The 26,853-nt window shown below is 38.9% G+C and overlaps 1 protein-coding gene across 2 annotated transcripts in view; it reads left to right on the plus strand.

Moving 5' to 3' along the window:
* Positions 1-1,378: 1,378 nt before the first annotated feature.
* COL8A1 (collagen type VIII alpha 1 chain) overlaps positions 1,379-26,853 on the plus strand; it is a 93,421-nt gene continuing 67,946 nt past the window's right edge. For both annotated transcript variants that reach the window (XM_050895434.1, XM_050895452.1), the window contains exons 1-2: positions 1,379-1,430; positions 17,575-17,701. The gene's annotated coding sequence lies outside the window, so the exon portion shown is untranslated. The remainder of the gene's footprint in view (positions 1,431-17,574; positions 17,702-26,853) is intronic.

Below are 26,853 nucleotides of genomic sequence, written 5' to 3' on the forward strand. Positions count from 1 at the left end.
AGGAAGTGAATGTTACTCTGAGTCCATCTTAAGACTTAGTAAGCATTCCCAACGCAAATATCTTAGGACTTGAGACCTATTTACACTGCTCATAGTATATATATTCAGATCTCAAAATACAAACACAAGAGTCTAACACTGAGAGCAAATTCAGGATACTGACGAAGTTCCCCAGTTCTATAAGCATCTTATACCTCCTTATCCAGTGACCGGTTTGGCCCTTCAGTGCAAGAAGCAGTATATATCATATCTCATCTCCATCACCTTCACTACAAACTTGCTTATCTCAACTCTGTAAACTCAGGTTCTCATTCATTTTTCTGCCTGGTCTTCCCTGGATTTTAAATCAGGATGTGCCTCTAGCCTCTCCCTTGATTTCACACCACTGTCCTTCCCTTCCTGTTTGATCTTTCTGGCTTTCTCCATTCACTAATGTTCCAATACCACACAGGTTTTACTCATGTATTATGGTAAACAATACAGGCCCAGAAGCCTCATGCAGGGACATGTGCAAATACACAATTAAGAGTATTCCAGATGGGTACAACTGTCTGTTTCACCTGCAGGAGCCAGTGTCTGGACACTGTGCCATCCACTCTTCTGTGCCCTGAAAGCAATGAATGAGTTAAAATGAACAATTTTACACAGAAACCACCAGGAATGCGTATTCCTACTGGTTTGTCTTTTTGGCTACATTCGCCTTTTGAGAATACCAGTTGGGAAAATTGTTTAGAACTCAGACACAGGGAACAATAAAACTGCTCGAAACTGCTAGAAAGTCAGTGTGTAGATGGAACATGTTACAGCTGTGTCAAGGAAAAGCTGGGTAGCTCAGCACAACAGAAACTTAGAAGGATTCCAGAGCTGAGATGTAGTAGACATTTGGGATATAAAGGAAGTTTAATCCCTGAGTAAACAGACAACTTCAAGGATCAAGGGGCTGCTTCTTCATAGCTATCCCTTCTTAGAAAGGGAAACACCAGCCTTTCTCATAACTACTTTGCATTATGATCTCACTGCTGTAAAAATCCTTCCAAAAGACAAAGTGAGACCTAGTAGCATTATAACTGTAACTGGAATAATTCAGAGATTCAGATTCAGAGAAACAAATACAGTAGAAACTCTTTAGTTAATTAAATATTTAAAGAAAAAACAACAACAAATAAATCCAACACTATTTCTCCTGTAAATGCCATCCAGCTGGCTTTTCCTCCCTCTCTCTGTCCCCAAAGAGCAAAAACCTATTCTACAATGCCTTCTGAAGGCTGTCTGCCTGCTATCCTCACTGCCCACCTACCATAGGGAGCAGCTCCTCCCACCTGCACATAAAAGCCAAGTGCATGCTACCAGCAGCAGATCAGAGAGCACTTTCTCAGTCCTCCACTGTTTTGAGCCAGTGATCTTCTCTCCTTGGATCTTGTATACTCAAGGTAAGATTACTGCTACTTCAGGTTTCTGTTCTAACCAGCTATTGTGAGGAAGTCTTAATGTGAACTCTAGCACTGCCTTGCCGGCTGGTGCTGGCTCCCCCCTCCCCCCCCCCTTTTTTTTTCAGATGTAGTGTCATCTGACATTTAAGTTAGTAACAGTCTGTTGTTTTAGCAATGAAATAAAAACAGATCTTGCTGGGAAACACTGTGTGGCTGGGAAAAGGTCTTCTCTCCCTTTCTGATTGATTTTGAAGAGATTAATATACCCAGACCAATTCTAACAATTTATTATGCCTCTTAGTAGTCTCCCTTCTGAGTCCAGTCAAAGTTATCAAAAACCTACACTCTAAAGCTTCCTTAAATTCTGTTTGAGGGGGAAAAAAAAAAAGCTTAGTGCTAATTTAAGGAAGGAATTGGTTTTTATTACTGTTATTATTTACTAGCCAGATTGAGCCAATCTTGGGACTGAAGTGCATCTTCACAGGTTTCACTGCCTTTAAAAAAAGTGTGATGGAACTTAAGCCCTCACAGAAGCACAGTAATAAGGCTGATGGAATTCACTATCTGGTACCAAATATGCTTAAAGTACACATTTCACAAGCAAAGTTCTGTTTCTTGGAACAACAGACCTTGCGTCTCTATGAAATTTCTAGATCAGTTTGAATTATATTTTATCTACAGTTTGCCTACATAGGCATTTCTAATGCTAGAGCAAGGAATAGTTAAGTGCCTCAGAGACAGCTACTGAACAGTTGAAACATTAAAAAGTGGTTTCAAAACTATATTTGCACTCACCTCTAGTCATCTATCCATCCTCACAGAGATGAATCTATTAGTGACTAGTACCAGTTTCTCATGTTGTGTGAGTCAGTGCACTTTTAACACACAGTCACCTGTTTAAAGAAATTCCATCATAGAAATCCTAATCCTAGAATGCCTCCCTCCAGTGCTCAGAGAGGAGGGAAAGCATGAACTACCAAAGCAAGCAGTGAATGCTGTGTGTAAATTGTTTGTTTGTACTCTATGTAATACATTCTGCAGTTAGAGAGTGATATTTTCTTCTTGATAGCCAAACAATTCTCTTTCTAAATTGACTTTTTTGTTCTTTCCCCAAATAAAAAGTCTTTTCTAAAAAAGAATTATGTCCACATATTGCTGTACTCACATTAGCTGCAACATTTTAAGCTATAGAACTGTATAAGAACAGCAGAACTCTGCTCAAAGTGCCCTTTTCTGTATACTGTATCTAATATTTTTTCTGTATTTTACATGTTATCTATTGTAACTAATGGGGAAAAGAAAACACTGCCTTCAGCTATTTGCCTGGAAGATTACATAAGTATCTTAAAAAAAAAAAACCAAATAAAACCCCAAAAACCAAACAAATGGAACTATTAAAAAACAAAGTACAGTGTTTTCTATAGCAGGCTTACAGTAAAACTATTTTTGCATCCAGGTAATCCATATAAATTGCCCACAGAAGACAGGAATAGAGCCCAGTGGTTTTCCTCATAACTGGCATTCTCTCTCTGAGCTACAAAATTTTATTCCTTAGTTAACATCTGATTTTTATAGCAAACCTCCCTTCCCTCTCCAAAAACACCCCTCTTGTAAAACATAGATATGTGATTTTAAGTGTAATGCATATAGAATTTAGGTCTGCAATCTGGCAGTAAAGCCTCATTGTTCACACAGAATTTTACTCTACCAGATAAATCAAAATTTCTAACAGAGCAATTTTCAAGAAAAAATTAAAAAAAATGCATTTGCCACAGGAAATGTGTATCTAGCAAAATACCTTTTATTAAAGCCTGCTGTGAAATGTAATGTTTTGGCATTTGAAAAATGGATTGCAGGACATATTAAGAAAACTCTATTCAAAGGAATGCATCTAATTTAGATCAGAATCTCCTCTGAGCAATTTCTCTCTTAGGCTGAGTAGATAATTCAGCTTAGCATCACTTTGCAGCAGGGGATGAAGGGAAACTGCACCCAGCAGGTCTCCAAGAGAACTCAGATGTCTAGGAATGCATTTGTTGACTTCTGTGCTGATCTGAAACTCCTTTTTATAAGATCAAAGCATACTGATATTAAGACAAAAATACTGTCATTTTAAAATAGTGCTACAACCACAATTAAAAAAAGAAAGTGAATCAGTAGGAGAACGAATTCAGATTTTTTGAGTAATGACCATAACATCTAAAAATAACAAAATAAAGGTAAAGAGGCTATATTAATTTTTCAGCCACAGACCAGTTAAGTATTAAGCAGGCATGCTCAGCTGTTTCTCCTGGTGGTTGTTGTGCTTAGGTTTTTTAGGTGTTAATTTAGGGCACTAATGCCCACTTAAGCCACTAGTATAACTCCCACTGCTGTTAAAAGTGTTACACTAGATACCTAGAAACACAGGATAAACATATCACTGTCTGCTTATCTATGCATAAGCCTGCCACTACCACTGCTTGTGAGACATTCTGATCTTCATGAATTTATTTTCACCCGCCCCTCTGTGAGGCAGAGATATGTTTTCCTCTGGCCATGCTGATACTAAATATATGGACTGTTTTGCTTATGGTCACAGTGAAAATTCATGGTAGAGAGTCAGATTTAGCTCTTCTGGGTTCCCATCCAGCACTTTAATCCCATGCTTCATTTTGTATTCAGCCTTATAAAGTCTACCCCTTTGCAGCTGATCTGTCTTTGCATGACTCTTTAGGGCTGAACAGTAGGGAGAATTCCAGTGACAAATCTTGAGAGAGGTAATTTACTCCTAACACTTTCAAACTTCCTGTGAAACCCTTTACAAACCCCTTAACAGGATTTGCAAATCATTCTTGGAGGGGGTAAATAAATAAATAAATAACCAAATGACCACCTCTTTCTTACCCTCTGTGGTTAAAGGAGACCAACCCACTCTTGGCAGGATGAGCAAGCAGAGATCCACTGCCATGGACCAGAAATGATGGGCAACATCTGGCTGTAAGAATTCAGTCTTGGTAACTCAGTAGCAGTGAAGAGCTCAAATTGAAGCACATGGTACTTAAGCAAAATTATTCACATGGATCTTGTATGGCATATAGAATATATTCTTCCTTTCTTTTCTACATTCGCTATCGTGTCACCTCTATAAACATATGGGATATAATTTAATACCCATTAAAAAAAAAAAAGAAAAAAAACCCACCAGCTTTGCCCTATCCCTTTAGTTTTCAACCCTAGAGCTAGAGCTAATTTATGAGGGTACAAACTCCTAATTGCTCCTGTGGCCTTGCAAATGCTGCACTTTCAAAAAAAAAAAAAAAAAAGAACACATTCCGATGCTCAGTTTCTAGCGTAATTACCCTAGCAATGGAGGCCTTGTCTCTTAGTCTTTTAAATTGAAAATTACCACTAAGCATGCATTGCTCATAGATAAAATAGTGAATGTGTGAGAGGTAACTGGAGGACTAGCAAGAGTGATAAGGACTAGAAAAAGAACCATTAATGGTCATGTCACTACCTGCTGTAGAAGGTAGGACAATTTTCATACGTCCATGAGCACATCTACAAGGCAGAATTTTCTGCCTACTTATTCTGTGTCTTGCTATATATCTTACGGGAGGAAAGAATAAGTTTTATCCCTGAAGCTTAAATATATCCCTATATTTTCCCTTACTTTTTTGGCCTTCCAGTTATTCTAAGCTGTGTGTTCTTTCTTTCTACAGGGAGATAATTTTTAATTTTCACTAGTGTCATATTTCTAAAAGAGCAGTGGTTCAATGGAGTTATTGTAGGGAGGAACAAGAAAAGACAAAAACATTAGAGGTGGCTTGTTCTGTCTGATTAAAAACAACAAATGTCTGTATTTAACTGTACAAAAGTTTCTTACTTTTGCCACTTACACTTTCTAGAGTTTTGTGTAAGTGATGTTGCCTTTTTGTGGCTTTCCCTCCAGATAGTGAGATCTATTCTTTGTGCTAACAGAATTCTCCTTCAGCAAAAGTTGTGGAGCTCTGTGTGTTTAAAAAGATAATGATGAGTCCTGGTTCTGAAGCCTTGTGTGGGTCTTGTGCAATAACTGTGCCTATTCTCTGTACACATCAGTAAACAATTGTGCTTGGTCTCCCTGTACTCCTGAAATGTTGGATGTGTTTCTGTAATTGTCTTGATGTGTAATGAATTTAATGTCTCATAATTGCACTGCAGGGGATTAATACCACTATGCAGTCTAGGGACATCTTTTGATGATTAAAGCTTCTTCATGCAAGTCCATATTTTATAGCAAAAGCAAGATTAATATAAGTCTGCTGCTTCTTGAATGGCAGGTGAAACTGTTGAGGGGTGACATGTGATGGACCGTTTTCAAAAGGGAGTAAGAATCAGTGCCCTCTCTCGGTTAGAAAAAAATATATAAAGCAGCCCTATGAGAGTGTTTATCAGTTCCCTCTGCTGGCTACAAAGCCCACAGCCAGATGAGCAGCTGTGTTTGCGGAGGCGAAGGTCTTAAGTTCTATTCCCAGTGCTGTGTGCATGCGGTAAACTGATGACTGTGGTGTCTGTGCACGTATGTGGACATCATGCTTTATAGGGTCTCATCAACAACTACACTGAGTTCAACATGAGGGCACTCAAAAATAATATGGAGTTCCTGGGAGGTAAGAAACTTTCCACTTAGGATTTGAGAAGCATGTTAGCAGCTACACCATTCATAATACTAAGCAGCCAGAGCATCCTTCTGTTATGCATCATATGCACACCTTGCTTTTTCCACCTCTTCAAGAAAAGTGTGTGTGTGTGTTCATTACACTCAGTTTAGAGACATCTGGCCAGTTATCACAAATATTCTTGGCAATCCCAAATTGTAACACTTCAGAATGTCAGCTTCTGAGAACTCCACATTTGCAAAAAAGAAATAAATGGTACCAACAAGAACACTCCGACCTAAAAAAAACCCCACAAACCAAAACAAAAGAGAAAAAGAATCTGACTAGTTCTTTTCCATTCTTGTAGGGAAAGGCCTATATAATCTGGTTATGCAACTGGAGAAACAGGTCATACAATTTATGCAGTCACTCTGAAATAAAGTTGAGATGAAAAAAAAATACTGCAAACTTAAGAAAGAGTTTCTATTTTAAATAAATATCCATAACATTAAAAATCACCAACTCCTGAGTCAGGTATGCCAGTTCACTTCAGCTCCTAGGAATCTATCACAGCAACATATAGGATACACATAACCTATCCAATTAAAGGGAGAATGAGTCAAAACTAACAGCTTGACATACTAGATATCAAAGGTATATTAAAAGCCAGATTTTTGAAACATCTGCAGCATATGTTTCCTGCTAACTAAAAAAGCAACCACTCTTTTCAGACCAACATACTGCTGCATTCTTCTCTCTGAAAGGAAAGTAAGAAGTGGACAGTAGCACACTGTAGACTTGCATAGGGAACTTCAAGGAAAGCATTTGACCATTTTTGCAGTTGAAAATTCGAGAGAGCAAAACAAGTTTCTAACAAAACCTAGTGTTATGATGTGAAGTAACAACATATATATATAAAATACACTACAGTCCCTGAAATGGAGATGCTTACATTGCCTCTCATTTACTCGACATAATTTTCAAAGGGACAGAATGGAAGATGGCACAGCCCGAGGGACACTCAAACCAAATACAATCAACTTACCACTGAAGAAATCTAGCAGTCAAGTCTACTTATGCCAGCACGCAACTTACCTCTGTTCTGCCCTTCCATTCTTCCCACCATGTGTGGAGCTCCAGCAAATGCAGAGTATCAGAACAAGGGTCTTTTATGTGGCTCAGACACCAGAATTTCTCTTTCAGCTTGCCTTTAAAAAAAAAAAAAAAAGAAAAAGGAAGTGTTCAGATATTTCCCAGTATTTCTTTGTAAATGAATTAGGTGATCTTAGTCCAACTCTCAGTTGTCGGACATTAATATAAAACACACAACTGGGACCCTTGTTGGCAAATCTCAGCAAAAAGTCAAGAGGTAGTTACTTTAGGTCAAAGTTGAGCAATAAAAGCAGGCTTGTGAGGAAAGTTTATGTTGCCAGCATTGATATGTCACCTGCACTACAGATAAAAAGCAAATAAGCGAAGAGTAGTTAAGCAAGTACATCCCACAAGCACTAGCATTCACACAAAACTTATTTTAGAAAATGAAGGAAAAAAGACAACACTCAGTACTTATTTCCTTTCAGTCAGTGGCTTGAATTGAATTTACCATAGTAGCACAGCACATTGTTCACTGCAGAAAAATGCAAAGCTTAGGCCTTTAGGAGTAAGTCTCTTGTGCTTTACTGGTTCCAAAAATGTCAGTGCTTGTCAAAGTGTTTTTGAAATAAAACCAAAACCATGTTAATAAAATGAACTTTCCAAGACAATGCTGGCCAAAACTGATTCTTAGATTTCTTTTCAGTAATAAACTGCCTCTGTGGTTGCTGAGTTGATAGGGAGAATGATTTAAAGGGCCAAAGCCAATTTCTGGTTAACTCAGGGTAAAAAAAGAGCTCTCAGAGCACAAGCCCTCCAATGAATAGAAAGACTTTTGCTGAGGGTGGGCAGAGCTTAGCAAAATCCAGCTGTGCTTTCAAAAATGGCTGTAATCATTATTAGGCTCCACTTGAATGTATTCCGAGACTGGAATACTTGTTGTGGGTATAATTTGTGATATGCTGCTGTAGATTACTGGACAAGACTCGGTACTTTAATGCAGAATTCACAGGCTGAATGTCAGTTCACAAGAGCTACCCTGCCTATTTATTAAGTAGTAATTCCCTTCATGAATTAACAAGGCAACAATTGGAGGGATTCTGTCCCATCCTATCCCAGCCTTCCGGATTAATAGCTCCAAAAATATGCTCCAGTGAAGGATGAAGGGTGTTCATGATGAACTGAGTTCCTGCTGTGCACACAAGTTGCATGCAAGTCTGGGCAGTGAGATCTTCAAACTGTTTTGCTGTATGTGCATATAGGTGCAGACGCAGCAGCAGTTTCTGTCTTCCACACAAGAAAGTGGTGCAGTAGTTGGATGTTCTGTGCCTGTTACAGGAATTCCTGCTCTCCTCCAGTTCCAACCAGCATAGCTCAGTTTAGGAAGTCTATGCAGTACAGTCCAAGCTGCCATTGCAAGGGTGTTTTCTTAGTTGTTATGCTTAGGAACTCCTACAGACTATTATTATCTTTTGGAGATCTGGGCATAATTTATTACATCAGGAAACATGGAAAACATTTTAGGATTGTTCCCTAAGCTTGCATTACTAGCTTCAGCTAAAAACATTGTTCATACTATCCTGGAAATAAAGAAAACTGTATGTTTAACATCCAAGCCTGATACTGGATTAAAGATTCATTTGCAGCAGTAATTTTTTTTTTTTTTGTACTGCAATAAAATTATCAGATGGCTTTTAAGTTGTAGTTTAAAGGAAATCCACTTGTCTCAGCTGTCTTTTGTAATGTTACCTTCATTGCATTTCATTTTTAGATTGCTCTCAAGCAACTAGTTGCAAATACTCGGTATCTAAAATCCAAGCTACCGATAAGATTTGGCATGTAATTCTTATGGTATATCTCTGTTCCACAGCCAGGGCAAGATAGCTCTTAGATTCAAATTTCAAGCATAAAACCTGCCTTTCACTGAGTTCAGAATTCACTTGCAATGAGTATTTTGTATTATTCTTTTGAAACACTCTATTTTCAACATCGCATCTGTCACTTGTATGCCGAATGCTCTCAAGAACTCAGTACAAAAGGACTATGAAACACAAGCAAAACAAATTCAATTTGTGACTGCTCAGAGACATTTTCTCTGCTACACGTGCTTTCAACTTGCTGTTTATCTCATGAAAACAAGTATTTAAAAAACAAGTAAATAGAAAGCTACTATATTTTCAATGCTTCATTCATCAAGCATATTTTGAGAGCTGGAATTTTAGCTAGATGGACACTCACAAAATACAGCCTTATCCTTCAAAATAACAACCACATCCATGAGACCAAAAGCTGCTCCCTCAACTCCCAGCAAAGCTGAAGCTAACTGAAGAAGTAACTTGGCGCTTTCTGGGGGCACACAGCACTGCAGACCTCAGCTCAGGGCGCAGCAACCCTTCCTTCCTGGCTTCTCCCCCTCTGCCACCAAAGATGACAAGGAGAAATATTTTTCCTTGCTCAACTGCTTATAAGCCTTTGAGATTTCAGGAAGACATGAGAAGTTGTACCTGACGCCCAAAAGCTGTCGAGATAGCAGGGGTTTGTGTCAACGGATTCAATTTAGTGACAATTTAGTTGTAACAATGTTGTATTCTACTTAAAACAAACAAACAAACAAAAACCAAAACGACAAACCCCCCATTTTTGTTTAAAACACTGTAACAGAAGTGGCCCTTAAGCACCTGCGTCCAACGAAGCTTGCACCGAGTTAAACCGCTGAAGAGGCCGCACCGCACCCCCTCAGACACAGGGCGCCCTCGGGGCCCTGCCCCGCTCGGCGGCCGTTACCCGCCCGTAACGGTCATGGCGCGAGCCCGTGTTAGCCCGGCCCTGCCTGGGCCGCGCTGTCACTGCCAGAGCGCTGAAGGCAGGCGCCATCGCCCGGCGGGGCGGTGACGGGTCGCCCTCGCCGGGCTGCGGGCAGGGCCGGGGCCAGGCCGGGCCACAGGGCAGCCGCGGTTAGGGGCCCCTCGTCAGTCAGGCCAGGCCGGGCCCCTCACGTTCGTGTGCCACCTCCCGCCTCCTGTTGTGGCTCTGTGGTTCCGGCCTGCTCTAAAGGTAGCGCCATTTCTGCACATAGGCAGTCAGAAAATTGATTTAAAGCCTGCGCCTCCCATTCCCAAAGGAGAGGCAAGAGTTGAGGAGAGCAGAAACCCCCCACAGCCCAGTCAGCTGAGGAGCATTTATGGAAACACAATGCATTTGAGGTTTCTTGGGTTTCGGAGATACAGCCTGGGGGCTTTGCTTCTGCGTGCCAGCCCTCGGTGCCCCTTTGAGAAGGATCTGGGTAGCATTAACTTGCACAGATGCGGACAGTGCTGGAAGGCCAAAAATGAGGGGGGCAGAGAGGGGGCTCCACTCTCAGCTGGAAAGAAAATGTCGCATCCTGTGAGGGGAGGCTGCTCGGAAAGAGAAGGAAGGCTGATCCAGCATGCACCACAGGAGGTTCAGGACCTTTCAGATTTCCCCATCTGGAGGCAAAATTGAGGCCACTGTAAGTTAAAAAAAAAAAAAGGAAAAAAAAGAAAAATGTCTATTTTGAAGATAAGGTTCTTTGGTCTTAAAACCAAAAAAAACCCACCTGCAAAAAATACTACTGTATATGGGTATCTAGTATAAGGAGAGTAACCAGTCTGGTAGAGTTGAAATTCTAAAACCCCAAAACTCCCCCTAAAATACCAAACACTTTGGTGGGATGTGAGGAAAGAAATATCATGTGAGGAAAGAAAATGATAAAACTACTGTACACAACCGGCAGGGAGTTCAGAAGGCAAACAGCTGAATGGAACGGCTTTATCATTTCTTTCCAATGTATTCTGCCTGCCCCGCTTTGTTTAGCACAAAGGTTTCTCAGGGTGAGTCTTTTTGATCTATTTCTTACATCCCCTAGGATGATGGAGCCCTGACTCATGATCAAGGGTTTAAGACAAAGAGCAGCAGCTCCTGAACCTGAAGGCTTGTAAATTGTACACAGAGCAAAGCTGACTCCTGGAGTCCTGCTCCAGTCCCTTTAACACACTCTTGCTTACACAGATGATTGGTATGTCTGGAAAGATATTATACTACAAATGCTTCACCTCCCTCTCCTGGCTGCAGAAGCATCCAAGAACATCACATACACTAGATTAATGAATTTATCCTTACAAGCACCCTAGCAACATAATTCTTATTTTAGAGGAAATTGAGGCACAGAGAAAGTTGCTGCTGTAACATTTCAAGAGATTGCTCCTGGCCAGATTCTCAAGTGTCTTCCCGTCACGATGGGGGCTAGTTTGAGAGCTGGGTTCCCATCCGGGCACCTCAATGAGAACCAGATTTTCATGAGTGCTCAGCACCCAGTAGCTCTCGCAGTGACACTCACAGCCAAATTTTCTGAAAAGTTCCTTTGATCATCCGGCCACTGCTTCAGTGGAAGCAGAAAGCTTTTGAAAAATCTGATCCTGTTTGTGGGTGCTGATCACTTTTCAAAATTCTTGCTTAAGTGACCTGGCCAAGGATGCAGACTAAAATCTGAGCAGAACCCACTTTGCCTAATCCCTAGGCCAGTGATTTAACCACAGGCGTATCCTTCCATCTTCGGCAAAGAAAGAATAGACACTTGTTGGGGCAGGAATCAAAATGCCAAATAACTGCCAGTACCCACGCCTGCCAAGAAAAATGCCCGGATACTTGTGGGCAAACCAGACAGCCACATTTGGTACTTTCCTGAGAAAGGATTATTTCTAGTAGCAGTGCCCGAGTCTGGCAACCTGGATTATGCTCTTTCCAGATGTACCTATTTCTTTCTGGGCTAAAACTCTTGAGAACATGCCCTCACACAGGCACACCTTCCCCACTCTTCAGAAGAAACAGCAGCTATCCAAACACTGTACTGTCTCCATTATCCTTAGAGAGCCAGGCATGCTTGGGCAAGACAACACTATTTTGTGTAATGATTAAGAAGCAGTGGTCGCGTCAGTGAAGATTTTTGTTTTCATTGAATATTTCATTCATTTCTGAACATAAGCAACCACTTAGCTGCAGTTGTGCTAGATGCAGAGGAGGAAACACATGCTATTCTTGGCCGGACTTTACCTCTGTGGGAAGCAGCAGCCTCCTCACAGCAGCCTTTGTAGGCTGCATGATTTAGCTACGTTAGAAATTGTCCTGAATCTCAAGCAAGGACCTGCCTCCAGATTCTGAGTACCCCAAAGCGTGAATGTGTGCAAAACCCCCAAAACCCAGCCTGGATCCTGTATTTTGTGCTCTGTTTGTGTGAGGTCCATTTGCAAATGACAGTTTCCAAAGCCATGAGCTCAGGGCTAGCTTAGAAATTCCTCTCCAAGCTGACCATATCCATTCAGCTGCCACTCGAGATGCTGCTCTCTGTGTCAATCAGCATCAACTTGTTGGACTGTTTATCACAAGACTCCATCTCGAAGTCCAGCTTTCATTAAGTGCTCTCTGTCTCACCTCTGTCCCCAGCTTTCAGACCACCTCCCACGTCAGTATCTGACCAGTCTGGTAATAGGAAGATAAGACACCCAGTCACCAGTGTATTTTAAGGGAGCATAGATATCACATGCTAACTATTGAATGAAATTTTTACAGAAAAATAGTTTTGTAAAACAGCTCAGACTAAGCTGTTGCTGAGGGTTGAGCTCAAGCTGTATAAGCCAAAAAATGCAGCTGTATCTTTTCTAGCTACAGCTAGAAACAGCTAAGTGTACTGGAAAAACCTTTGATTGGCGGGGGGGGGGGGGGGGGGAGATACTCTCCTAACAGAGGATTACACCTAGAAGCAAGTGTGAACATTTGCTTTCTGCTCTGTTGGGTCCACACCTGTAATAACACAAGGAAAGGGACAGCTGTGGTTTGTGCTTTAATTGTTGAATGACAGTACTTTCACTCGATTCTGACATCTGCTGCAGTAATTATTGTAATAACAACTCTAGTCAGAAGCTGGACTTTGGAGCAATACCCCAGTCAAATATTACAGTCTCAGCTTTACACACAGAAAAACTGAGGCAGAAAGGGATGAGCTCATGCAGCTTGTTTATGCAGACAGTTAATTGCACATGCTTTAATTTAGGTACCTTGCGACCTAAAAAGTTATATGGAATATCACTGGAGGAACTTGGATTATGATTAGTAATTTTGTGGGCCTTCATGTTTTCGTCAGCAAATTTGTAACTACACTTTTCACTTTTTTCCATCTTGCAGATTTTTGTTTATTTATTTTTAATTCTCTTGTCCTGTCCTTGGAAGAAGCCAAGGCATTTCTGTGGAAAAGCTGGGGTCTACTGAGGGCCCAGATCAAGAAGTCTGTCTTGGGTGTCGTCTCTCTGAACTCAAAAACTAGCAACAGTTCAAAAAAAGGTCTTAGTTTGGAGAGTAGCAAGGTGATCAGGACACAGCCTGCTGGTAAAGGACCGGGAGATGTGACGCTGGAGCAGAGGTATCAGAAAGGGCCCATGGAAGAGGCTGGCAGGTTTGACAGTCCAGCCTGATATGCCTTTGAAGCAGAGCAAATGGGCGTTCCAGTGCTGGCAGGAAAGGGTGCTGACATTGATAAAGGTTGATGTGCAGAAGATCAACCCTTCTGCGCAGTTGGCTTACTCTGGAGCCAAGGTCTTCTACTGTGGGGCTGTTGCATTTTCCTTCTAGGCCTAGATACCCTAGCACTAACTTTACCACCTGGTCTTAGGTGTAGTTTGGGGCTTGTGTCTTTGGTATTAACAAGGCAGCACAGAGACTTAAAGGTAGGATACTCAACTCCCAGGTAATCAATGTCATTATGAGATACTGTTACTCTGGGAAGGTTACGTTTGTGTTTAATTTTGTCTAGAAATGCACTCCAAGAAATGAGAGATGCTTCCTTTTACAAGTAATGCTTGTATTTCCATCAAAGAGCTGTAGTTTTGAATTGACATATTATGAGAAAAAGTTTTGCTTAGAAATTCCTGCTTTCTTTGGGAATTAATTGGAATAGCTTATTAAGTATAATCACTTAAAAGTGGAAAAAAATTCCACTTTCAGGAGAGGACAGTCAGCATTTCCCAAATCATTCTTCTCTTTGTACCCATGAAAATGGTGACTTGAAATCACTGCCTACTGACATAGCTCTTATAAGAACTTTGGTCTCATTCTTAACCCATAAAAGCGTTAGGGAAAACTGTACTTCTGGAAACTACACAATTCACCCTCCCTAAACAGAGAAGTTTTCCAGCCTTTACAGATTCACCCATGACAAAGCAAAACACCCTCCAAGCCTGACTGAATTTACACTGCTAAATAAATCACTTTTTAAGTGTTTAAATGTCATTGTGGAAGTGAAAAGATGAAATGTGCTGTATATCATCTCTACAAAACCAGAAGTAGTTATATTATAAATAAACAGAGTTTGCTTGGTATTAGGGACATAGGAAATTCCATTCAAGAACAGACAAATGGCACATCTTGTCTGGTATCCTGCATCTGGCACAGGCCTATAACAGATGCTTAAAATACTTGGCTCTCTTTGTCCCACAGTCTCCCCTGTTCCACCTACCACCAATGTTATAAATCACACAGTTTTTCTAACCTCTAGTGAGAGTCTGTTTCCTGCTTACTTTCATAATGTGGGAGGTGCAAGCACAGGCCAGGGGAATACATATTTGCCCTGTGTGATGCTTATTACAGTGGCTGGTACAGAATTTGCCTGAACTGTGGTTCTGACTGTTTCAGAACATATATGGTATTACTGCCTGTATTGCCTATGTAGCCAAACGAAGCAGCACATAGGTGAGGACTATGCTTGGCTCCAGAGAAAGGGGGAAGCAAACCCCTTCTCACCCTTATTTGCACATAGCCAGCAAGTGTACTTACCACTAGCCTATTATGAATCAGCTGCCCTCTTTCTATCAAGGCACTGTCACCTAATTGCTCCCTACTGCTCAATGGCATATATATCCTGGTGTGGCTTTCTTAGTAACTTTTATAGTTCAATGCACGATGACTGAAAATTAAATGAGTTTATTGTCTATCAAGCAGTCTATCACTTTTGTCCTTATTCCAGAGGTTATCAAAACATGGTTCATCTACCCACCAGGTCACATAATGCAGGTTCCCCTCTTTAGTTGTCTGGTGCTTCTAGCCATTGTCACTAGCGTGATATGCCTGCACCTGATAAAACTGACTGTGGCGCTCTCCCTTACTAGAAATGTACTTCCCACAGACCATGTCCCTTTATTTTCTACAATCTCATTCATAACCAGCATTAAATTCAATGGCACAATCGGTTAAAGGCCTCTAGAACAGACACATGAAAAATCCAAACCTTTCCATTTGAAAAGTTAAAGTTTAAAAAAACTTTTGTATTAATTACAGTACACCCTTTTTGTGTTCCCCTGTGAAATAAAACAGGATTTTAAAAATGCTAAAGAGAACCTATGACTATACGTAACTACCATGTAAGGTCCTTTCACATGTCATCTTACAGAAATGACAGAAAGAGAGGGACAGCTACAGAAATTATGACACCTCATGTCTAAGCTATATTGTTAAAAAATAGAATTTGAAGGAAAAAAAAATTAAGAGTCCCTCAGTTTGAGCATATCGTCTCTACAGTTGCTGAACACTGCTCTTAGGGAATGACCTAATAAATTTTTACATATTAATAAGGGAAAGCTGAATGCTGATGGTGTGCCTAGGCTGTTGGATATAGTTTCAGATGTCAGCTTTCTCCATGCTCTAGGATTTTCTGATTTTGGTTCCATCCTACTGAATATAACATTCAGTATCAAACGTCCAAATTCTAGAGCAGACCTTTGACCTAGCTACCCCAAATTTGTATCCACAAAGAACAAGACTTTGCAGTATCAATCTGCTTGAAAGAGTGGACACATTAACGCTACTACAGTACCTAACAGAAGTTTGCATACTTTAACATATTCCAAATCGACCATACATTCAGGGATGGCCAGGCTCAATATTAGCAGGAGCTCTGTGACTTTCTGCACTTCTCTCCTGTTGTACAAGAGGAATGGCTTTCAGAATATCCATCTTATTTCAGTCAGGAACAGAAGTAGAGGTTTTTCAAGGCAGACAAATGAGTCAGCCACTTGTTCCAAATAAATGGAAATGGTGTTCCAAGTTTCCTAGACAGCTTTAAAAACTACATAGAGCAATTCAGCTGCTTAATATATTGTGTTCTACACCTCACATTTAAAAGGATCAAAATCACATGCTTTTTATTCCAGATACAAGTTGTTTTACCCACAGCAATCCAAAGCCATCTCATTTTGTTTCTGCCCTCAACATACATGCTATTCATCTTGCCTGTGCCATTCCCAAGAACAGAAGTAGCACTCTTCAGAGTACAGAGCAGCAGCTGAGGTTCCCTGACTGCCACGGGTATCCTAAATAATACTGAACTAAGTGTCTTAATGTCCGTGATTGCATCTGCCCATTTGTATAACGAGGATGTTAATATTTTGCTTTCTGAGGAGGAATGCTGGAAACCGTAATTAATATATCAGTGACAAAAAAGGCATGAGTTACAACTTTAACTGTACAGTAAAATAGAACATCTATGTGGATAAATAATTATAAGGAGCTATATAAAACTACAAAAATAATTTCTTTACTGCAAACCTTGCCTTAACAAGAAACATACTTCCTCCCTCAAGAAAGCTGAATACACTGACTCATGTCTTTGTTTAAGTGTAATGGTAAATTTGTTCTTTTATAATGTGTAGTACTTTAGCTTTGAACTTTTGATTTTTGGAAAAGGCAGAGCGGAAAAATGTTTTCATGGGAGAGGAGTGCACATTCCAGAGCTGTCGACTGTTACTCGTTTACGGGGGGGGGGGGGGGGGGGGGGGGCGCGGGGGCAGGGGATGGACGGACACGAGACTACTTAGGTTTTAGGCTTTGGTTGATGCAATTTGTTGTTGTGTGGTATTTTGTGATAAACCAAGGAGTTTACACTGTACAGTGATATATTTCAATTTTCTCTCTCATTTTTCCAGCTTTTGCTTGTTCAAAACTCTGAACAAGCTTTAAACTGACTGCCATGGAGGAGAGAAAAACTAGCTTTGTACGAATAGAAATAGCGATCCTTTGTAATATACAAAGTAGTCCAAACAGAAAATAACTCACAATTTACTGTGAATTATAGAGCTACACACAAGCATGATGTGGGAATGCAGACAATATTACTCATAAAAATAAAACAAAATGTGAGCCCTTCATAGTGTCTTTGTAACCTGAGCAACAGTTTTAAACAGTTTTCCTGTGCTGTTTCATGTTTATTTAATGTATTAACATTTGATTACATCAAAAAATATTAAAATAGGAAAATAAAATAAACTTTATGTAGCTTATTTATTCAAGTAAAGTAAAAAATATTTCTCTGCTGTTCTGCACATTTTGAAGAGTATTAACGTACATGCTTTCTTCCCTTCTCTTTCTAGAAAGAGAAGAAAACAGATTGTCAGAATCCTTCAAATTTGATACTCAGCACTGTTATGATCTCTTCATTACTGGATGTTGTCTGGATATCAGAACTGGTACAGTGAAGTACTCTCCTATTAAGCTGAGGTAATTTTCTTCCTAACAATTCAATTGTTTAAAGCATTACAAAAGATGCCCTCCCACCCCTCTATTCCCTGCCAATAAAAACATTTCTGGGCAGAACATTATACTGCGCAATATAGCATCAGTTGACGTGAAAGACATGAGAACTGATGCTTTTGCTAACAGACAGGGAGATTCAGGCCCCATTTATTAATATAAATTTAGCAAGAACGCATTATTTAAGATGACCACACTAAACTGGCTTTGGAAAGCAATTGCAAACGTCAGCTCCTTTCCCTTCATAGAAGGAATAGTGACATGATAGATGGAACATCCTGGATTCATGGCCTGTTAAAAGACTACTGTACAACCATTATGGATGTGTCAGAGACTGCATTCTTTGCTGCATTGGCATTAAGAGCTAAAGTCATTGAGGACAGAGAGCATAATTAATGAAAAAGTCTAATGCTGAAACAATGCAATTAACAAGTCTTTCAAATTTTCATTTCCTGGGGAAAATTATTGCCATTGAAAAGGATCTATCTTGTCAAAAACCTTAACAAACAAAGGCTAGAAACTACATGAAAATACCAGCCCCAAGCCAGAGATTAGGAGAGAACTTCTCCATTCACAAAGCCAGAAGATGTCAGGATATTATTCTGAGAGAGGGAGCCTTTGCCAAGGACATCAATGGCTTTTCAGACACACATTGAGATAAGTTCCTACTTAGTGGGATGGGCATCCATACAGTGGGTTATTTCATAAATATTATTCACTCAGCATGAAAAACTGCATTTATGAGAGCCTACCCGTCACTGGTTAATAGTGTCATGTTTTCCCTCAGGAACAGAACTGCACACAGTGCAGGCCTGATGTAGTCACAGTATGTTATAGGAACGTGTAACTGAGGATGCAGACAGGAAGGCAGTCAGTTGCAGAACTGTATTCCAAAAAAAAGCAGGTGGCTCTGAGGCTGGCCACTGGCCCATAAGGATGCGGAGATGAAATTAACTTCAGAACTAAGGTACATAGAAAACATTTTCAGAAAGTTTTCTACCCTCACACGGCTTTAATGTATCCTCTCCTTTCCTGCTATGTCAGTGATCAAGATACTGTCAGTTTTCTGTCCATTGCCCTAATAGAATTGCACACATTTCACAGTGTAGTAACATGAATCTTAAGCTGCAGTTTTACTTTGTAGCTACCTTTTCACCCCAATTAAAAAAAAAACAACTTCTAGAAATACATACCAACACAGCTGAATCAGAAAAACACAGTTAGTGTGAAGAATTAGTTGTTTTAGATAAGATTTAAGTGGGTTATCATATAATCACCATTGCAGACGAGGAAAAGAAAAAAAATATACAGAGATAGGTGCATAGGAAAATCAGCTAGAGGATAGATATATTCTTATTAATATATCTAACAAAGCTGCCTCAGGCTCCACATTTGCTTTCAAAGTAAAGGAATTCTGTTACAAGACAGTAACCAACGTGGCACATAATTCTTTGAGGTCATTTAAAGCCTGTCTGTTAAACAAACATTACTCTGATTTCCCCCCCCCCAAGGATTCATAATATTTCCTATATACTTTCAGCAATTTTTGTCATATCCGTCTCCTACACTACCATTTTGAACCACTGAGAAATTGTTTGCCTAAAACCAGAACTCTGTTTTCAATACCCTTCTGTTATTAATATTCCTTAAGTTACATTTCAGCTTCCAGTCAAGGTTTGCTGCAACAGTTTCTCTTTTGATGCAAGTCCACTGTACGGTACCTTGGATCTCAGCTAGAATGCACAGTATGTCATGTGAACAGTAAAAAACAATATAGTTTAACTTTCCCAAAGTAGGTTGAATCAGGAGTTTTAAGGATAATCAAAACCATATTTTTACTAGCAAGCAGAGCCAATAAGTCATTGAAGCTATATAAATATATTCATACCCACATTGTACTTCATTATAAAAAGAATCTTGCACCCAGGAACACAAAAATTCTTGCTGTGGAACACTGAATAATTGTGGAACAAATAAATGGAAGAATACACTGATCTTTGCATGAGAAGGTCATCATGAAAGGGATCCCAGTAAAACAAGCTGAATCTTCAGACTTTTATAAACTTTTTATGACTTTCTTAGCAGACATTAGAAAACTTGAAGGACTTTGTACAGAGCAGTATTATTTAGAGGAGAAATATTTATTGCTTATATTCTTTAAGTGAAACTTATGTACGATTTCATATACAAATACATGGAGGCATGCAAGTGCATATATGTTTTTAGCAAAGTCTGCCACTACATGTTTTGGACCAACTTATAGTCTTTGGTAATGCCAATAGATAGGTCCCAGTCAATTTGATATTTTATGTCAGGAAGTTATTCTACATGTGAGAATACATCTGTGTAAATCCAATAGTATATTTCTCATTATTTATGTGCATGTGTCTTTACAGGACTTGTGTCTAGACCCAATCTGGATTTAGATTGCTGTCACTGACAGCAGAATATAAATCTTTGTATGTTTCCTCTCTTCGAACTATTATTTTTTCCTTTTTTTTTTTTTAAATATTGGCTTTCTTTTCACTGCTAACTACAAAGGCCGATTTATCATATAAGTGGAAGTTATCTGAACAGCAGGCAACATAGAACACAGAGTCAATAGCAATGATTCATGGCATTTTTTACAGTTTGTTGTGGTTTTTTTAATGCTTAGAGCCCATATAGGCAAGAAACTACTTCCCATACTGTGAGAGGGAAATATTGCTCACCCATTGTAGAATATAAAGCTGAGAAATGAAATTGAAGTGATTTAGTCAAAACTCGTCATCTCAGAAAGGTAGCACTGCGCAGTTCAGCCAAATTGTGGCTACCTGAAAAAGGGAAGAATTTGATCACCTATACCTGAAATCACACATTTTTAAGTTGTTCTAACCACAGTGTAGGCACAGCTAAACTGAATGATTTCACCATGATGAGTTATTTCCCACATTCCTTTGTTACTCCAGTAATGTCAAAAAATGCAGGAACTGGGAAGTCATATGATCTGTAGGAAAGAGAATATTGTGGTTTCTAAGAAAAATATTTATTACCAAGCAAGCTATTTTGATTTATTAAATGATAGCTTCCCATCATAGTGTTTTTTGATACGGTGCTTAAAACCACAATGGTTATATAAAGCCAGAACCTTGTTTGTTTAAAGGCATCCACTAGTGTTTTTCTTAATAGAAATATCAGTTCACAACAATGCCAGGTTCATAGAAGCTCATCCAGGAATAAATTCTTGAAAAATTATTTTTTTCCTAGAGTGTCCATTAAGCCAGTGCAGGCACCGTGTCTCACTGCTAGTCTTCTAACATTAGATTTATAGGATGTTATAATTAACAACAGGTGATGGGCAGCACTACATGCACAGCAAGCAAAGTGAAAAGACTGGCAGCTCAAGAGCCACTTGTGAATCATCAAAACTTTTGCCTGGATAAACTCAGTAGTAATCCTAGTAGGTTTGCTGGCAACTGTTTTTGTTTGTTTGTTTTAAATTCCACACCCCCACACCCCCCCCCTTTCTCCTTTTTCATGTCAAAGATTGGGGACCATCTGTCTGTTTTTACAGTTATGTAGCTTTTCCACTTCTATGTTTACCTATCTATAAAATGAGACAAATTATGCTTCCCTACTCACAGAGGACTTCTTGGAAGATTACAGACAAGTCCACACACAAAATTTTAAAATTATGCAGATTTTTAAGAGACCCTTGTGTCTCCATTATTCCAGCTCTCTCAAACTCACATTCTGTACAAATAACACAAAGGAAAAGAAAAGGTTCAAAACATATATAGCCTCCACATCAATTTTAAGAAAAACAGTTCTTCAGCTTAGGACTGAAAAGGAGGGAGGAAGACACTGAAAAACATGAATCAGCAAAACAAAAATATGTCCCAAATGAGTTTTCATTTGCATAGTTAAACAAATACCATTCTTTTTATTTTTTTCTTCTGTTGTGAGAATATAAGTGAGGCAAGGTATGTTGGGAAAGGCAAGGGTTTTGTTTAACCAAGTGAAGAAGGACTTGTATCCCAAATCTACCAATAGATCTAACCTTTATGAATAATTTCCAATGTACTAACCTCGTGATCATGATATTCATGAGTTAATTACATGTCGTAACATAATTATAACAAAGGAGTAATTTTTTTTTAATGAAAAAACACCTCTGTTTTGAATAATTGGCTACATATCCTCATTGACATTAGTAAATACTTTAAATGCATTAACTGGTTGGAAGATGTAAATAGGAATGTAAATAGGAATAGAAAAAAAAAAGAAAAATCAGTATTTATACTATAGAAAGGATTGGAGATTTTTTATGGATACATTCCACACTCTTGCCAATATAGTTCCTTGAGTTCCTCTACAAATAACTCTGATACATGAAATTAATTTCTACTAAAGCCATTTTAGGATGTTTCTTCCCTCCTTTTATCCTCCCCACCCCAAAATACACTTGAATCAGTAACCTTAAAGTTCTTAGCATTCCTATACTAGAAAGCAATGACTATTATTCTAGCTTTACGTTACCAGACTGCCAACAGGAACACATGGTGCTAAAAGATTGAGTTCTTTACAATGTAGTGAGCTAACATTCTCTGAGAACTCTTCACATTGACTGTGGAAAAACATGTTCATTTTTTCCTGAACTTATGGGATCACTGTAGGCATGGACTGGATATTAGTACCTGCGAGAACATAGGCTGTGAACACTATATAGGTTTGCATATACTAACACATATACACGCACTTCCATAACGAAAAGTGATCAGTTTTAATGCCTGTCCTTTGCTTGTGATTGTACAATTGGACTACTTGTCTCAAATCCACCAGTGAACATTAAGTTGTATGTTTACTCAGCACAACTCAAACCAGTACTAACTTTTTAGATAACATTGTGTTAACTTCATTGTGAATTGGAGTCTCGACTGATTTTGTTAAACTGCTTTATTGTATAGCGGTGACTATAAAGTGAGATGATTGCAATGGTGAATTTATCCTGCTTGTTGCAGAGTTTGCACTTCATTAAAAGTCACATAGCAGTGCTTATCTATAGCTGAGACACAAAGTTGCCCAGGGGAGCACTTGTTACTCTGGGTAATTAATCAGAGGTGACGGGAAATTTTTCTTAGTATTCTTGATAATCTCTAAGGCATCATCCAACTGTGAAATTTTGGCCTCACTGAAGTGGAAAGCAAGTTTCATCAGTAACTAGAATAGGCCAAGACATTTCTCACAAAGCACTTAACGACCTGGTGTCATCTGGCAAAGTTTCTCTGTGCAGTCTTTTTTCAGAGCTGGAGAAATAGTTCATTTCTATTAAATATTTCATATGCATACATAACAAGCCCCTTGTTTTGGTAATCATAGGCACATTTTAAGGAAGGTTCTACACATGCTTTAGGGTAAATACATTTTTAAAGGGCTTGAATCTATACTCAAATAAAGTCTCTCAGCTCAGTGAACTTGAAATCACATCCTCAGTAGGAAATTTGTGGTTTTGCATGGGCAGGGAGAAAATACATAAGACTGTCAAAATGCTTGGAGATTCAAGCACATTGCTTGAAACAGCCTGAAGACTTCCACTTTGTAGAGTGAGGCTAGCCACAAAGATAATTTTTTTATTTAAACAAAAAGAAACACTCCCTCCATCAGATGCCCAAATTTAGAGATGTGTTACTCAAAATAATAATCACTTTAAAAAAAACCCCTTCATCCAATAACATTTTATTTTTGTGGTGGCTAGGCATAGATTTTAAAATTTGCATATGTAGAGCCCAAACGGAGGTGTGTTTTTCTTATTGAAGTCCTTAAGGATAGTTAAACTTTTGCTGCACAAAAGTAGTAGGAATTTTAAAAAGACTGAAAATATTTCCAAATCAAAAGAAGAATCCTCCCCAACCCAAAGAACTATTCAAATATCCAAGCACAAAATAGAGCCAGGTTTCTTAGAAAAAGTTCAGTGATTTAGACAAATGTTAAACCAAGTTGAAACCGACTCAGCAATTTTATTTCCTCTATTCAGCTCTTTCAGGTGTGACTTCATTAATACTGAGTCTAAAAGACGAGTTAGAACTTATTTCACATTTTTATCAACTATGCATTAGTTTAGTCATCCTTGTCCTAGAAACAATATTTTTCCCAGCTACATCTATTTAAAACATCATTAATTTAAGAGATATAAAATATACAAAATAATTGAATCATGAAAATTTATGGCATATGGGACAGAAGTTTACAGGCTAAATTAAAGTTTGACTGATTTTTCATTCAAGTGTTGCTACAGCATACAAAACTGCTGAACACAGATATTGATGGACAGGTTTACCCAAGCTCACAAAGAGAGCTGCAAGCTTCCTATTCCTTTTTTTGATTAACCCCTGGCTCACAGTAAATTTGTCTTGATTAAGAACATACTGTATTATTGCTGAAGGCTTTTGTTTTGAGTGCATCGTACTAGTTTCACTGTAGCAGGAGCTAACTGAATGCTTAGTTTCTCAATAGCATCATGAATTCTAGCATGGACATTTCAAAAGCTTTATTTCTCATTGTGATGACTAACTCAAGTTCTCCATAATATATTCACAAAGGGATTAGCAATTTTATGATTTTAGCGAAAGTAACTGGCTCTCAGCATTAATTGCAGCCTTGAAAGTCTATCATAAACAAGTCACTGTAATATCTCAGATCTGAAAGAGAACACTTCTTTACAGGTAGGTACTTAGATGGATGTAGTTTCTTAATACTGTTTCTTCTAAATGAAAGTTAATGCTGGTATTGCTTTTAGACTGAGCTATCTTACTTATTGAGTAATTTATAAAACAAGACATTTCTGGGGTCAAGTTACCATGTGTGCCAAGAAGGTCTACATTTCAGTGCAGGACTTGGATGCAGGATTTGTACCCACATTATTCAGGCACATAACTTCCACTGAACACCTCCACTGAACACGAGTCAGGCCACCCACTGCTTGTGTAAGTCTGAGTACAAGTTTTATTTGTGTGCCTCAATTCCTGTTTGTGAAAACACACTGATGATACACTCCTTAACATAGGAGTTAGGATGATAAAGTGATTACTGTTTGTGAAGTAATGACATGGTGAAGACTGCTGAGCAATACTCATTGAACTCAAGGATAGAGCTATATGAATTCTGTCTTAAGGAACCTACAATCTTGCTACTTAACTGTAAGAGACTTTCACATTGCTTACCTGATCTGTTTATATGTCCTGTGATGCTGATTCAAAGCAGCTACAAGTACCTCAGTCAGTGGAGTGACTGTAGTTAACGTGAGTCTTTTATGTAATACCTTTCACACTGGGGACAGAATTAAGTATCTGCTGATATTTCATCTTTGATTTGTCAAAATAAATCTTTTATTTATGCAAGTGTACACATGTGCATGTACACATGCTCATATATAAAAGAAAAGTTTCTTTTTGGGGAAAGGCACAATAAAACATTTCAAGTAAAATCAAAAGTCATATAGAAACAATACAAACTATGCTGTATTTGGGCTACAGGAATAAGGGATAGGAAAGATGAAGGCTCTTTGCAGAAGTAAATTATCTTAAAACTTGTAGGTGAATAGCACAACACAAAACCCATAAAATTTACAATTCAGCAAAAATATCCTCTATGTTTCTGTTCCCTTATTAAATGAATGAATACTACCAAGTCTGCTAAAGACATATAGGTGGTGTATGCTTGCCTTTAACAAACTCTGCTCACACTAACTCACATCCATAGAGATATTGGGACACTTGCTGTCATTATATCAGGAAAAATCTTGGTAGTGAGGGAATGAAGGAATTTACAATATCAAGGCTTTTCAAAGATTATTATCCAAACTTTACAGGTTTACTTGCAGAGAATTACTAATACCAGACCACCAGAAACTTAAATATGACTGCCCCCAAAACTCTGCAGACATACACTGTAGAAACCAGCTGTAACTATTCACATTTACCTGAGCTTAGCTCTACACCTAGCATGTCACAATTCTGGAAAGTAGAACAGGTTACAGGACAGGTCAGAATCTGTTGAGCCTCAGGACTGATGGATTAAAAGTAATAATTATTAGTATTATTTCTTTTAAAAGAAATCATTCCCAATTTACAATGTTTTGTAAATTAGTAAGAAAAAGAGCAGCTAGAGAGATCTGGATGATTATTCATAGACTTCGACAAGTTAAAGATGGAAAATAATTAGATCATCCAGCCCATTTTCCTGCAGTACATTTTCTAGTGCTTAGTTTTTGAAGTCCCTTGAGAAGGGAGATTCCAGCGTCTCCTTTGGACACATCCTGGCACACTCTGTCATGGAGGTTTTTCCTCCCTCTGTTCAGCCAAGCATTTCCTGTCTCTTCTTATTTCCTCTTCCACTCAAGAATTCTTCCTCCTCCTTGGTGCCAGGGCCCTTCACGAATCCAGAGGGGACACTCCTGACAGGAACAGATATTCCCAGAATAGGATATTCCACAGTATGGAAATCTATAGCAGATGATTTTAGGAGAACATTCTAGTAGCCTCCTTTTGTTTACTGCTCTTTGTGTGCCAGATGGGAAGAATGCGTCTGAAGGGTGCTTAGCCACCTCTGAACATTTTTAATATGATAATTCTTCAGTATGAACTTTGGGGAGAGTATCTGTTAAAACCAAAGCTTAACTGCCTCAGATCAGGTTAGAAGGACTGCTGAAAGAATGTCCTGCAATGAACAATAAGTTCACCATATACCATGTCACTAGTGATTTATCCCTTTAAATAAGTGGACATAAGAAAGAGGCCTGAAGAAAGAGCAGAAAAATATAGAGATGTTCTTGACCCAGTGGTGACTGAATACAAAACTAACCATCTGTGCTGTATGAATGTACTCAGGACAGCATCACACATAGGTACAATGTTCACATGCAACAATTATAGTCATGCTATAGATGCAGTAGCCCACACCAACTAATTCCAAGCAGTTCTGTTATTGACAGAGTGGTTGTGGGAAAAGATTTATTGCCATTCAGCAGGCTGTGTGCAAATTCAGCATCATGGAATGCTTATGTGCATTTGCAAAGAGATCCCTCTGCAGTTCCTGCAAAAGCTGTGGTTCATAAGGAACCACAGGCCAAATACGGCCTGAGT

This window comes from Gymnogyps californianus, chromosome 1, assembly GCF_018139145.2.
Source record: "Gymnogyps californianus isolate 813 chromosome 1, ASM1813914v2, whole genome shotgun sequence".
In the NCBI taxonomy this organism is placed as follows: domain Eukaryota; kingdom Metazoa; phylum Chordata; class Aves; order Accipitriformes; family Cathartidae; genus Gymnogyps; species Gymnogyps californianus.